Source organism: Pseudonaja textilis, chromosome Z, assembly GCF_049901715.1.
Source record: "Pseudonaja textilis isolate UNSWEBS1 chromosome Z, rPseTex1.2, whole genome shotgun sequence".
Lineage (NCBI taxonomy): Eukaryota > Metazoa > Chordata > Lepidosauria > Squamata > Elapidae > Pseudonaja > Pseudonaja textilis.
Genome location: NC_142008.1, coordinates 91,953,620 through 91,966,368, shown reverse-complemented (window position 1 = coordinate 91,966,368; position 12,749 = coordinate 91,953,620). Strand labels below are relative to the sequence as shown.

The window sequence follows — 12,749 nt, the reverse complement described above, 5'->3', positions numbered from 1 at the left end:
CTCCATCTGTTTCCAACATCAGGAGCTGGGAAGAAAACATAAGAGACTGCCTCCTTTTTCTAAAACAGTGTTTTTAAGTCTTGATGTGTGGACTTCAACTCCCAGAATTCTGGCTAGGAAACTGGGAGTTGTCATCTACACATCTTAAAGTTACCAAGTTTGAAAAACACTTTTCTAAAATCATATAGAAAACCCCACCCCTCGGAGCAGAGATATGAATGCAATCCAAATATCCTTACTCCAAGCTTTCTTTAAGTCACAGAATCTTATTCCTTTATCCTTCTATAAAGCTGAATACACTGAATTCATAGCTCTCAGTATCACATCTTCCAACTCAGTATTGCAGAGAAATTCTAAAAAAAACCTAGCCTGAGTACATTTTTAGTAGTCAAAAATTCTACTTTTTTATCCATATATGAAGTAAAGGAAAGCTAGACAAAAAATGAAATACCTGTTAAATGTTACAAAATTTATCTGGCTGAATATCTGCAAGATTTCCTCCTCAAATGGCTTTATGTAGAGCTGCTATAATTACCTCATATACCTGGGCTTGCAGTTATCTGCTTTTGATGATATCCCACCACTGCATCTCAACACTGTAAATTGGATACATAATATACGGCTCCTGTCATCAGAATAATTGACTAAATTTCACAGGAACTTATTTTCATTTCTTAGGCCATTTGCAATAATTAATAAAATACAATTTGAACAATCTCAAGCATTTCACTAAAAACTGATTGCCTAATATATCAAGATATTATGATCTTTCAGGTTATAGTACTTTTAAACATTGGACTGAACTGGCATCAGCAATTGTTGGTGAACTGTTTCAAATAATAATTCAAAACAGTATTGGATTATTTCCACACATAGCCCCGCAAAATTGGGCGGGTGAGTTGACCTCCTATTAGATATGTTACTTTAATCTACAGGTTTTATAATCTCTTTCATCTAACAATACAAATGAGTAAACAGAGCTAACATTATTGTACTGAAGATGTGGTTAAGCTAGAAACATTTGCCCAAATACTTTTCAATGTCTTCTTATTTATTCCCCAAATTGCAAAGTGTCATTTAAGACTGTTAGTGTCAGACTGAGACTGTTAAAATCAATTTCAAATAGTTTTACATTAGTAGTCAGGCATGGTAATTAAGGATAAAAGATGCTTCTTCCAGAAATTTCCAACTTCCACATTTCTCTGTTATGATGACATAGCCTTGCAACTCTTTACTATATTCTTAATTACATCATCTCAGAGGCACTAAAGTTCTACATCAATAGTTGTTTTTAATTGTTTAACAGTGTTGTAAACTTCTTTGAAAATTCCACTGAAAAGTAGTATTTTGAAGAAGTAACTTTAGCATTTATACTACATTAGCCAAATCTCATTAATTTCTATAATCGTGGAAATTTGTGAATATCTATTTATTTTGAATAGTTAAATCTGCTTCAGATAATCATAAAAGTGATTCAGGAAACTACACAGAGTACATAATCTTTGCCTACTGGGAACTTCTTCTCATGACAAATTACAAACATTCATGGCTTTAGAGTTTATACCATCTAGTTTAGAGGGCCAATGTCCTGATTCTCTTTGACTGCCTTACCCAAAGTGGGCTACTAGTATATAATTTTTCATTCTCATTTTATAGACAAAATGACTTGCCAGATATTTTGTAGATAGATTTTAATTACTGTTTATATTAATCACTAGGGGAAAATAATACAATCAGAATCTAGGCAACAGCATGAAATTATAGAAATTTCTGGGTTAGAAAAGGTATGATAGGAACCTGGATTGCATCTGCTGTTTTTTGAAGATAAAAAAGTTTCAGCAAAAGAGTGGAATATATTTATTTTATGAGAGGATGGAAAATATTACTATTAATCTTTTTAAGTCTTCTTTTTACCTAAAAAGTACGCAGAGTGGGATTTTATTATTCCATTCTGTGCTCCCCTTTTACCAGAACTTTCTGAGAATATCCTTTACTGATGTTTTCCCAGCAAATAAGTAGAGGGACTGGGAACATTTTTAATAATGGATGGTGGGAAAATAAGAAATCTCTATTCTTATAGGCAGCAATTGAACCCCTAGTACGCCAACGCTTGAACAGATGGAGGTCCTCTCCCCATCACATTACCACGGATATCAACTGATCAACAAGGATAAATCAGAAGGAATTAGCAAGATTTAGCTAAGCCTATGTGAACAATAAAAGGTAATTAACCATCAATGGGACAATCTGATTGGAGTAGCTAGACCAACGGATGGGGGTAGGTGTGCGTGTGGACATCTCTCAAAACAGATAAGCATTCTCAACCATGGAACACATATTACATTTAATCTGTCACGTCTGATGTCCTGGATGTATGCATCCTGCATGGTAGTATTATTTAATCAGTGTCTAAGCCACTTCAGTTGCAGAAGCTACTCAGGATGATGTACAACATATTCATAAACACCATTTAAAAAGAACAGAAAACTAATAGAAATGATAACTTTGAATGTCATTTACAAGAAAAATACTTCCAAATCACTCTGCAAATTAAAATGTCCAATCACATCTATGAGGTTCCAACTCAAAACTTTACAATTGCACTGGAAAACAATTTTCACATACCCAGCCAGCATGGGCAATAAATCCCATGATTACAGGTAGTCCTCGACTTACATCCACAATTGAGTCCAAAATTTATGTCGCTAAATGAGAAATCTGTTAAGTGAGTTTTGTCCCATTTTACAACTTTTTTGTCACACTTGTTAAGTGAATCACTTTATGTGTTAAATTAGTAACACGGTTGTTAAGTGAATCTGGTTTCCTCATTGACTTTGCTTATCAGAAGGTCACAAAAAATGATCACATGACTCCAGAACACTGCAACTGTGATAAATGGGAGTCAGTTGTCAAGCATCTGAATGTAAATCATGTGACCATGGGATGCTACAACGGTCGTAAGTGTGAAAAATAAGTCACTTTTTTCAGTGATGTTATAACTTTGAACAGTCACTAAATGAACTCTTATAAATCGAGGCCTCCCTATATTCAGCTACAGATAATCTATGAAAAAAAGGTGACTGAAAGATGCAAGGCCACTTCTCCTATGTTTATTGCAAATATATCACATATTTAAATGGCCAGGATATTAAATTAATTCCTAGCAACATTTTTAATAGTGTTGCATAATTATTTTGAGACTGGAATTATACAAACTTCAGTTTCTAAATAAGATCGGCACACAGAATTGACTGAAAAACACAAATGACAAGATTCTCAAATTATACATCAAGCTATTGAATCTGCTCAGAATTGGAAACAGGACAAGTTCAAGATACTATTTCAGAACATGCAGATATACTGACAGTATTTGGGGGGAGAGAGTATACCATATCAGCATGGGAACTTTTTCAGGTTGATATAGTTATGTACTTATTTAACTATACTTCTATCCCACTGCAATCCGAAGATTCTCAGGCGTACTCTTCCAGGCACACAGCACTATCCCACATATTATTTCTGAAATGCATCTCCTCAAGATTGGAAAACATTTACTGAAACATGCATAAAGATTTCAAACATTAAACAAAGTCTTTCTTATGCATATACAAAGCTAAGATTTTAGAAAAAATAAAAAAGATAATTTTTATCAAATAAAAAAATCTGACAGACTGTTTTATGAAAATAATGTTCTTTTCCTGCAAATGGAAACGTAATCAAACCTGAAATCTCTTCCCTATGGTTTTATGCAATATCATATTATATCTGCTGCATCACCAAACTACATATGCATCTTTAGTTTTTTTTAATCAATGCTCGCTCTAAATTCGATTAACAGTTTTCACAGGCAAGACTAGCTTTCCCCAAAACTGGCTCTTTCCAGATGTGCAGGACTACCTAGCCCTTAGAATTCCCCATGGCCATGTTTGTTAAGAATTCTGACAATTGCATTTCTCAGCATATCTCAAAGATGCCAGCTGGAGAAAGATTCCTAATTGTTTTCCTGACTGAAGAGACACTATAGGATACATTTGTCTTTTAGAAGAACTGCAGAAAACAGGACAATTTAAATATCTAATTGGCATAAGAACTTGGGCTTAAGGGATAAATTCTTTAGGTGATGCTATAAAAATATGCCAGATTTTCAACAGAGGACAACGGGGGCATTTCTAGGGCCAAATTCAAGTTGAGAGACATATATGGGATATGTCAACTTTTCAAAGTAATTTCCCTCCATGTTTTTTTTGATTAAGTATTAATTATACCAGCAGAAATAGCAAGTAGAATATAGACATAGTGGGGAATTGTAATGTATTATATTTTTTAAAAGTGTGAGAAAAGGGGAGAACACTACACTAGCTGCCCTAGCAAGATCAGAACATAATTAACTCCTTCCCCACTGTGCATATTTTCCATTCCTCCATCCAACAAGGAACGGCATAAAACCAGGCCCCAGGAACTCCTTGTCTGGATTGGAGAATAAAATTAAGTTTATATACTGGGATGGAGGCATATAACAGTGTCAATCAACACAGCATAATCTGTCTCAAACTATCTTTTATAGGAAGCCATCATAGTTTCCACATAAACATGGGCCAGGGTCAGCATACTAAATATGTCTTGCAAAGGAGCTGGCAAGCAAAACTTCAACAGGAAGGAATTACTTGTACTGTATCTATGTTCCTTTCCACAACAGAGCTTTACAGACAGATCCACACATGAACATATTTTATTCCTAAACATTCTGAAATCTACCAATTTTTCTGGATAAAAACTTCTATTAATTTTGGATTTGCAAATTAAAGTCTTTTTTAAAAAAATTCTTAATTAGGAAAAAGATATGCACAAGTATGTTAATTTGATTTGAGGCAAACTGCACATCAAATTGTATTGCACGCACTCTGGGGCCCTATTCACAGCCCAAAATATTCTTCTAAGCAAGCTGGATGCTGACAAAATCAGATTTTCATAGGGATTACATACAATAATCTTCCGCTCATCTTTGCTTTACCTTGGCCCATGTTTGTCACAATTTTCTTCCCTTATTTTACAATGACTGTGATGGTTGAGCAATTGAACCATAGAGGCCTTCGGAAGGGAGAGCCAAAACGAATTTTAAGCAACCTCCCTTCAACTTACGGGAGAGACACAGAGGCTGGCCATATGTGTGCTAAGATGCCAAAGTGCTTCTCAACAGCCAAGTGCCAAAAATCAGCCCTTTCTTCTCCTCCAAGTTGGAATTGGGAAAGGGAAGAGAATTCTCCCCAATAGCAGCATTTCATTTTCTCATCATGAAGGATGATTCCATCCATTCCATTCTTTTTTAAGTTTATGCCCAACATCATTCAAAAGGCAGTAGGAGATCAGAGGCAACCAGAAGACAAATAAGTATTTAGAGTTAAGAAACAAGGACAGTGAACATTTGAGAAAACTTGCCCAAGGGCCATCTGTCCATCACACTAGACAGAACATCAAGATCTGAGAGGTAGTCCCCCTGAGGGCCGGCCCCTTCTCTGCAGTCATAAGTTTGTATTGCCACCTTTCACTGTATTGCAGGCCTCAAAGTGAACATTTGGAAGAGTGGCAATGCCAGGGTTTCAGATTTTTTTTTATTTCTGTCTTAGAGAGTTTATTTTATTTGTTAAATTTATTTGCTGCCCATCTCACTGTGGGGCTACTCTGGGCATCTTACAACAGTAAAACAAAAAAAAGTAGCAATAGCACTTAGAATTATATATAGCTTCACAGTGTTTTAAAGCCCTCTCTAAGCGGTCTACAGAGTCAGCATATTTCCCTCAACAATTTAGGTCCTCATTTTACCCACCTCAGAAGGATGGAAGGCTGAGTCAACCTTGAGCCTAGTGAGATTTGAACTGCCAAATTGCAGTCAACCAGCAGTCAGCAGAAGTAGCCTGCAGTACTGCACTCTAACCATTACGTCACCAAGGCTCATCATTTATCAAAAATGATAAAAATGTAAGCATATCAATAACAAATCAATGAAACAATAAACAATAAAACAATATGAATTAAAAGATGGGAGGAGGGGGAAGAGAAAGTACAGGGAGGAGGTGGAGTCAGCTAATTAGCTCAGTAGCCAGCTCCAATGTTATACTCCCCTATTGGGATCCCAGGCCAACGGAGCCAGGTCTTCAAGCCTCTGGGAAACAGGGGGGTGGAGACAGACCTCACCCTGAGGGACAAAATGTTCCAGAGAGTTAGAAGGCTCTTCTGGAGTTCCTTGACTGACAGGATCCACAGCAGGCCTCCTCTGCTGGCATGAGTAGAAGGACAAGACAGTTCACCATGCCATGGGAGGTTTTAAAGTTGCACACACTTTAAAAGCTAATACATTTATTATTCATCAATCCATGGAAACTTTATACCAGAATACATTCATTCTTGCCAGGTGAAAAAAGAGTACTGTTTTTGCCGCAAAAAGGAAGCTTTCACTCTAGAATTGTTGCAAATAATTCCCTAATTTATTCCCATTGTGGCACAGCAGAGTGCATCCCTTACTTGCTTGATTAGGGATATGCAAGCTGTTCTATGCATTAAATTGCTATTTTGGGAAGATACGAATTACAGTCTGAAAAGAGCATGTTGAGGTCAAAATTTTAACCTATACTGGGTTTTGAACTAGTTATTTCAAATGCAACAGATTCAAGTTGAGAACCAGTCCTAGAAGAAATATGAACACAAGTCAAATAGTCCCCCTTGCATCAATATATGTAGTCTCACACAATTTTTCAGACTGCACAGGTAGTCCTCAATTTACAACCACTCATTTAGTGACAGTTCAAAGTTACAACGGCCCTGAAAAATGTGACTTATAAATAGTCCTTGCACTTAACAACTGTCATAGCTTCTTCACAACTATATGAACAATATTTGGGCATTTGGCAACTGGCATGTATTTATGAAGGCTGAAAAGGTCACATGCTCACCTTTTGTGATTTCCCCAGGTAACTTCTACCAAAAAAGATAATAGGAGAAGGAGGATTTATTTAACACTGCCAGATTGCTTTAACAACTGCTGTGATTTGCTTAACAATCATGGCCAAAAAAAGTTGTAAAATTGGGAAAAACTCACTTAACAATTACATGGCTTAACAATCGAAATTCTGGTCTCAATTGTGGTTGCAAGCTGAAGACAACTGTAATAGTTCATACCAATGAGGTTTAAAAGCTTTTATATAAAAAAGCATGGAAATATTTTACAAGAGAATTTAGGTTTATGTGCCGCACACCAGATGGACAATAACAGAATAGCCACCCCAACTGCCTATTTCCCTGATATAACAGTTGAACCATAGAATTCCCAACATGCATTTCCTTCCCAAATTGATGAAATCCTTCTTCCTTCACTTTCAAAATATGCAAATAAGCAATGGAACTGGAATAGCAGAGCGTTTCATTTCAACTTGCCATTTCATACTAGCCAAGAAAAAGCCGTAAAGAAAAGTAAAAAAAAATATTTTCCCCTCACTCTCCCAGTTGCATAGTTGTTGTTGGAGAATATGGTAGAAGAAATTATCAGCACTATTTTATAACCGCTCAGACTGTAATGCAGGAGATACATTTATAATTAAATTTCCTTATAGGATTAGTACCCCTTTAAAAAAAACCCAGTAATTTAGAATATATTCCAAAAAAACTCACAAGGACTAACAAACATAAGAACTATGTAGTTTGGTAATGAATTTCTTATAGAACTTCCACCTGTGCCAAATTATCACTTAGATTTTATTCAAAAATAAATATATAATGCAATCCACAACTTGCTTCAAATATCTAACATATGGCTGTGTTTACAAACATAATGGCCCATACTTTGTAGATATGATAGTTTAAAATTTGATATTCCACGCTGAAAAGTTGCTATCATCAACTATCAAAGTTACTAAAATTCTATGTGGCCAAAATACATAATTCCATACCACGCTCCTCAGAGTCCTATATTTCAACCATGTACCATGTTAATGATTTTCATACTACCTTGCAGATCACAGAGTATTTAATTCAGGTCCCACACCTGCATAATTGGAGGCTTCAGCGATTAATTAATTCATTTTAGAATTTATATTGTGCTTTTAGTCCAACATTTAAGGTGGCTTGCAGCAATTATAAATGGGGAATACAAAACGTAACAAAATTAAGATAACTGAAAGTCCTTTCTTGTCGTAGTTGACTTCCTAACCATAACTACTTTTCAAAACGGCTTCTTCTTCTTTATTTGGATACCTGAGCATGCTGAACTTACATGCTGTTCCATTTCTGTAAACTCTGAATAGCTTATGATATTATACTAGGAATAAGTAAAAATAACAATTAATTACTACAATTATCCATCAGTTAATTCAAGATACTGCAATTCAGAGACGACATTATCTTGCTTGTCCCAAAAGCCTTTCTAAAGAACCATATTTTCACAGCTCTTAGAAAATGTAATAGATCTGGAAGTGAGATACAGTATTCCAAGGAAAGGGAGCCACCACCAAAGTGGTCAAAGAGAGAGTCAACCACTATGTATATAAGGCTTTAAAAATGCTATTGGGAGCTTGAATTAGGGTTTCTGAATCTGATCTACTGGCACAGTGGCCATAATTTTCCATATATATTCCTTTTTATAATTACAGTCTACAAATTAACTCATAACTGGGGCTCAAGCAGATTTCCCAAATTGTGAAACACTCTTTCTATATTTAATGGCGTCCTGCTCCAAATATGTTCTCCCAAAGGTTTCATATTAATATTATCAGAACAGGTAACCATACTACAGACCAGAGATTTAGGGGTTAAGGATACAGTGGTAAATAATACTGAAAACCATCTAGTCTAGAGTTTCAAGACAACAAGCAGGGATATATTTCCTTCCTGTTTCTGATAAATGTCACTTACCCAAAGGTGACTAGATCAGCCTCAATACAAAATCCTAGATGAAATTTTGATTGAAATAGGTCCAGAAAAACAATTTGATCCAGGTACATTTGGAGATACAAGGCCATAATTTCCTTAATCACCGACCAAAGAATAGAATATTTGAAAATCAGGTAACTGTTCTGGATCAAATAATAGCTTTTAAATCTATCAAGATATTTTTGGATCTTGAGCTTGTCTTATGGGGTGTTGGCTATTCCTGCCAGCTTGGTGCTGTCTGCAAATTTCATGAGTTCCACTTCTATTTCCTCATGTACCATATTTTTCAGATTATAAGATGCTCTGAAATATAAGGCAGCATTTGGGGAGGAAAATAAGGAAAAAAAAATCTGCCTCTGCCTCTGCCTCTGCCTAATATGTCTCCTTACAACAAACAGCTAACAGCCTGGTCAGCTTCAGCAGAGCCTGATTAGCACAAGCAGCTGATTGTCACTTGAATCAGCCTCCCAATGATCAGCTGTTTCAGGCTATAGGGATTCCCATCGCCTATTGCACCCTGTTTTCAGCCTCCGTGTGGCCAATTTTCGGCCCCTTTCCAGGAGGTGGGGATTGGAATAGGCCGAAAACAGGGCATGTGGAGGCTGAAAACAGGGCACATGGCCAAAAACAGGATGTGGAGGCCAAAAATGGGGTGTGCCAAGGTGGCAATAGGCGATGGGGATCCCTGTAGCCTGAGACAGCTGTTTGTCGGGAGGCCAAGTCAGCTGCTTGTGCTAATCAGGATGTGCTGAAGCAGACCAGGCTGTTTGCTGCAAGGAGGCAAATTGCTGGAAGGCAGAGGCAAAAGATGGGGGGCCAGCAAGTGGGCGGAGTTTTGGTGTATAAGACGCACGATATTTCCACCTATTTTTGGAGGGAAAAAAGTGTGTCTTATACACCAAAAAATACAATATATTATTTAAATCTAATTCTAAAATTAGTTTTAAATTTAGATCTAAATCTCAGTTAAAAATTACAGTGCTTGTATTTATAAAAATGAAATTAAAAATACATTATATAATCATAAAATAAGAAAAAATACATGTCAAAACATTTTTGTTGCATTTTCAATATACTTGCCTCCAATTTCTTCACAAATGAGCACATTTCACTGATTGGAAACAAGTGATGTAGATGATGACTAATCCTTAATTCAATAGAATAGGTTTTTTAAAATTATTACTTCAACAGTTCACTTAATTAACTCCTTTGCCTGTACTTTAGCAGGCCAATCACAATCGCTGTCCATTATATTCTTTATATTTAGTACAATTTAGGATGGATCTCAATAAGAACAATTCAAGAACATTTAGTATTGAATAATCTGTTACAGTAAACATATGGCACACCTGTCAAAGGTGACACATCAGGACATTTTGGATGTCACACCAGTATTCACCCACATCTGACAATAATTCTCAAAAGCACACTTCTTTCTTGTGTGATTTTTGGAGGCAGCAGAGGCTGCTTCAAGTTACAGAAGGCCTTCTTTTTTCAAGTAACTTTTGAGAAGGCTCTTGCCTGGCCTCTGCAGCCTCTGAAATTCACAGAAGAACTGGGCATGCTTTCACACAGTTTTGGGGGGCTGCAGAGACAATGGAAGTGCATTCTCCAAAATTACTTTAAAAAAGACAGGCCACAGGGCAGGTCAACAGAAAGAGGAACATCCCCTGGGGCTAAGTGGTGTGCAGAAAATCCTGGGGAGTGCTCTGCTATAGTGAACAATCATGCCATTCCCCAAACCTCATGCACCTTGGGGAATGGTGCAAGGAGGGCTTTTTGAGTGGCAGTGGTGATGCTAGGGCTGAAGTCAAGATCTAAGCCTCCACATCAGGCCCGGACTTGGCGTGCTAAGTGCTGTTGTTCAGGCCTAGATGGAGTGACAGCAGATAGAGAATTGTTTCTCTCTCTTTTTGGGGGGGTGGGGGTGTAAAGTGTGACACATCAGCAAAGTCAACTTAAGCATTTTCCAGATTTTTAATATGGAAAACCCAAGTGGTTTGCCATTACTGATATGTACTATTAGGCAAAACCACAAAAAAGTCATTCAAAATGGAACAAATTCTTTCATTTGCACAATCCCTTATGATCCAGTGCTTTCATCAATTTTATCTTTCATGTTAGGTACTATTGGGAAAATATTTTTCCCGGTGTTAAGTAAAACCTGTCCACTTTTTGAATTTAATTTTGAAAGTATGCTATAGATTTCATTATTTTTTAGATAATTGAATTATATTTTTTTTAAAAAATTAAACATAATTGTTTATGATAAACAGCTTGTGAAAGCTTTTTGGGTGAATCCCAGAACCCCTCCAACTGAATAAAAAATAAACTTAAAACAGGCAACAAATAATTTAATATAAACAACAATACATTAAATCATACCTGAAGGCAGCCATTTAGTGAAGAGACTGGCATTATCATTTTATATAAAGAGAATGATGTATAGAATTATTTTGGAATGAATTTGAGCTGAAGACTGCTGAGGAAGTAGTGTTCTCCATGCTGATAGATCAGACACCTATTTACTTGATTCTGGGTCCTTTTAGATTGTGAAAGGACCAGGGAAGTGGCCTACAGTTAAGTCCAGACCATGTTGTTGGCCTCCCTGAAAGGGAGAATGATGCTTTCTGCCTTGAAAGAGGGGGTGCTGCGCCCCCTTCCTCAAGACTACATTCATGGACCGAACAGTTTTTGATAGATACTAACTAGTCTCCAATCTTCCCTTTTCAGAGAAGGTTGCTGAGAAGAGGGGGGGGGGTGTAATTGGTCTGCAGCTGACAAGAACTCTGGAGGAAACAGATTATCTAGACTGATTTGAATTGGGTTTCAGACCAAGATTTAGTACAGGATTTTGTTGATGATTTTGTGGCAGAGTTAGAATGGTCGTGGTACATCCAATGTGAGGTGTTAGCTTCAAAATTTTCAGAAAATGTTCATGCTGGTTGATAATTATGGAAGATGGTCCAGTTAGACGGTACACTTGTGGCATAAGGTTGTACTAGCCTAATGTGATAAAGGTGGCTATGAAGGGCATAGGGAAAATCGGTTAGCAAGGCAATGATGAGATAAATAAGTCAAGAAAGAAAGTAATTTTTAAAAATGCCTTAGGCAGCCCTCAAACCCTTAATTCTCATGGAGATAAAAGAGGAATGGGAGCACATTGAGACTTGCAAGACCGATGTCAACCCAATAAGGCAAACCAGACTAAGAAACAGACACCATGCAGACATAACACCTCATTTAGAACACAGAACACCTACAATAACAGATTCTTGGTTTACAAAGCACAAAAACTTGGATAACAAAGCACAAACATGCTAAATTAAAGCTGAACAAGCCACAGAATGAGTTACATTAATACTGTATCCGAGCTTACTCACCTGCAATCCTGAAGTTAATCTGGATGCCAAACTAAAACATTTCCAAATTATCTTATTTCATCCAAGGTTTCTGAAAAATAAAATATCACCATCTGATTATTACAAAGATATTACTCAGTCTCATTTTACCTCATTTTACTGATATCAATCAGTCTCATTTTACCAGACAATGTCTTCCTTTAGAGCAACAGGAACCACAGGATCTCTCAAAATGCAGACCAATATATCTGGTTATTTTTTAAAGGTCAACTATGGGGAGAGCAACTTCTCGCTATTTTCTGACTACACACATTGGCACAGTTCACAAAATCTGCTTAAACTTAAATTCAACTTGTAAACATAATAATATTCAGGAACTCAGGAAGTAATTGCCAGATTCAATGAATTTAGACAATTTTAATCTGATTTCCAACTTTTCCTTTTAATAGAAGGATGTTGAGAGGGTAA

The 12,749-nt window shown here is 36.5% G+C and overlaps 1 protein-coding gene across 6 annotated transcripts in view; it reads right to left on the bottom strand.

The window, feature by feature from the left end:
- Positions 1-12,749, bottom strand: part of THRA (thyroid hormone receptor alpha) — a 164,388-nt gene that overhangs the window by 98,361 nt on the left and 53,278 nt on the right. For all 6 annotated transcript variants that reach the window (XM_087917843.1, XM_087917846.1, XM_087917845.1 and 3 more), the window contains one exon: positions 12,303-12,372. The gene's annotated coding sequence lies outside the window, so the exon portion shown is untranslated. The remainder of the gene's footprint in view (positions 1-12,302; positions 12,373-12,749) is intronic.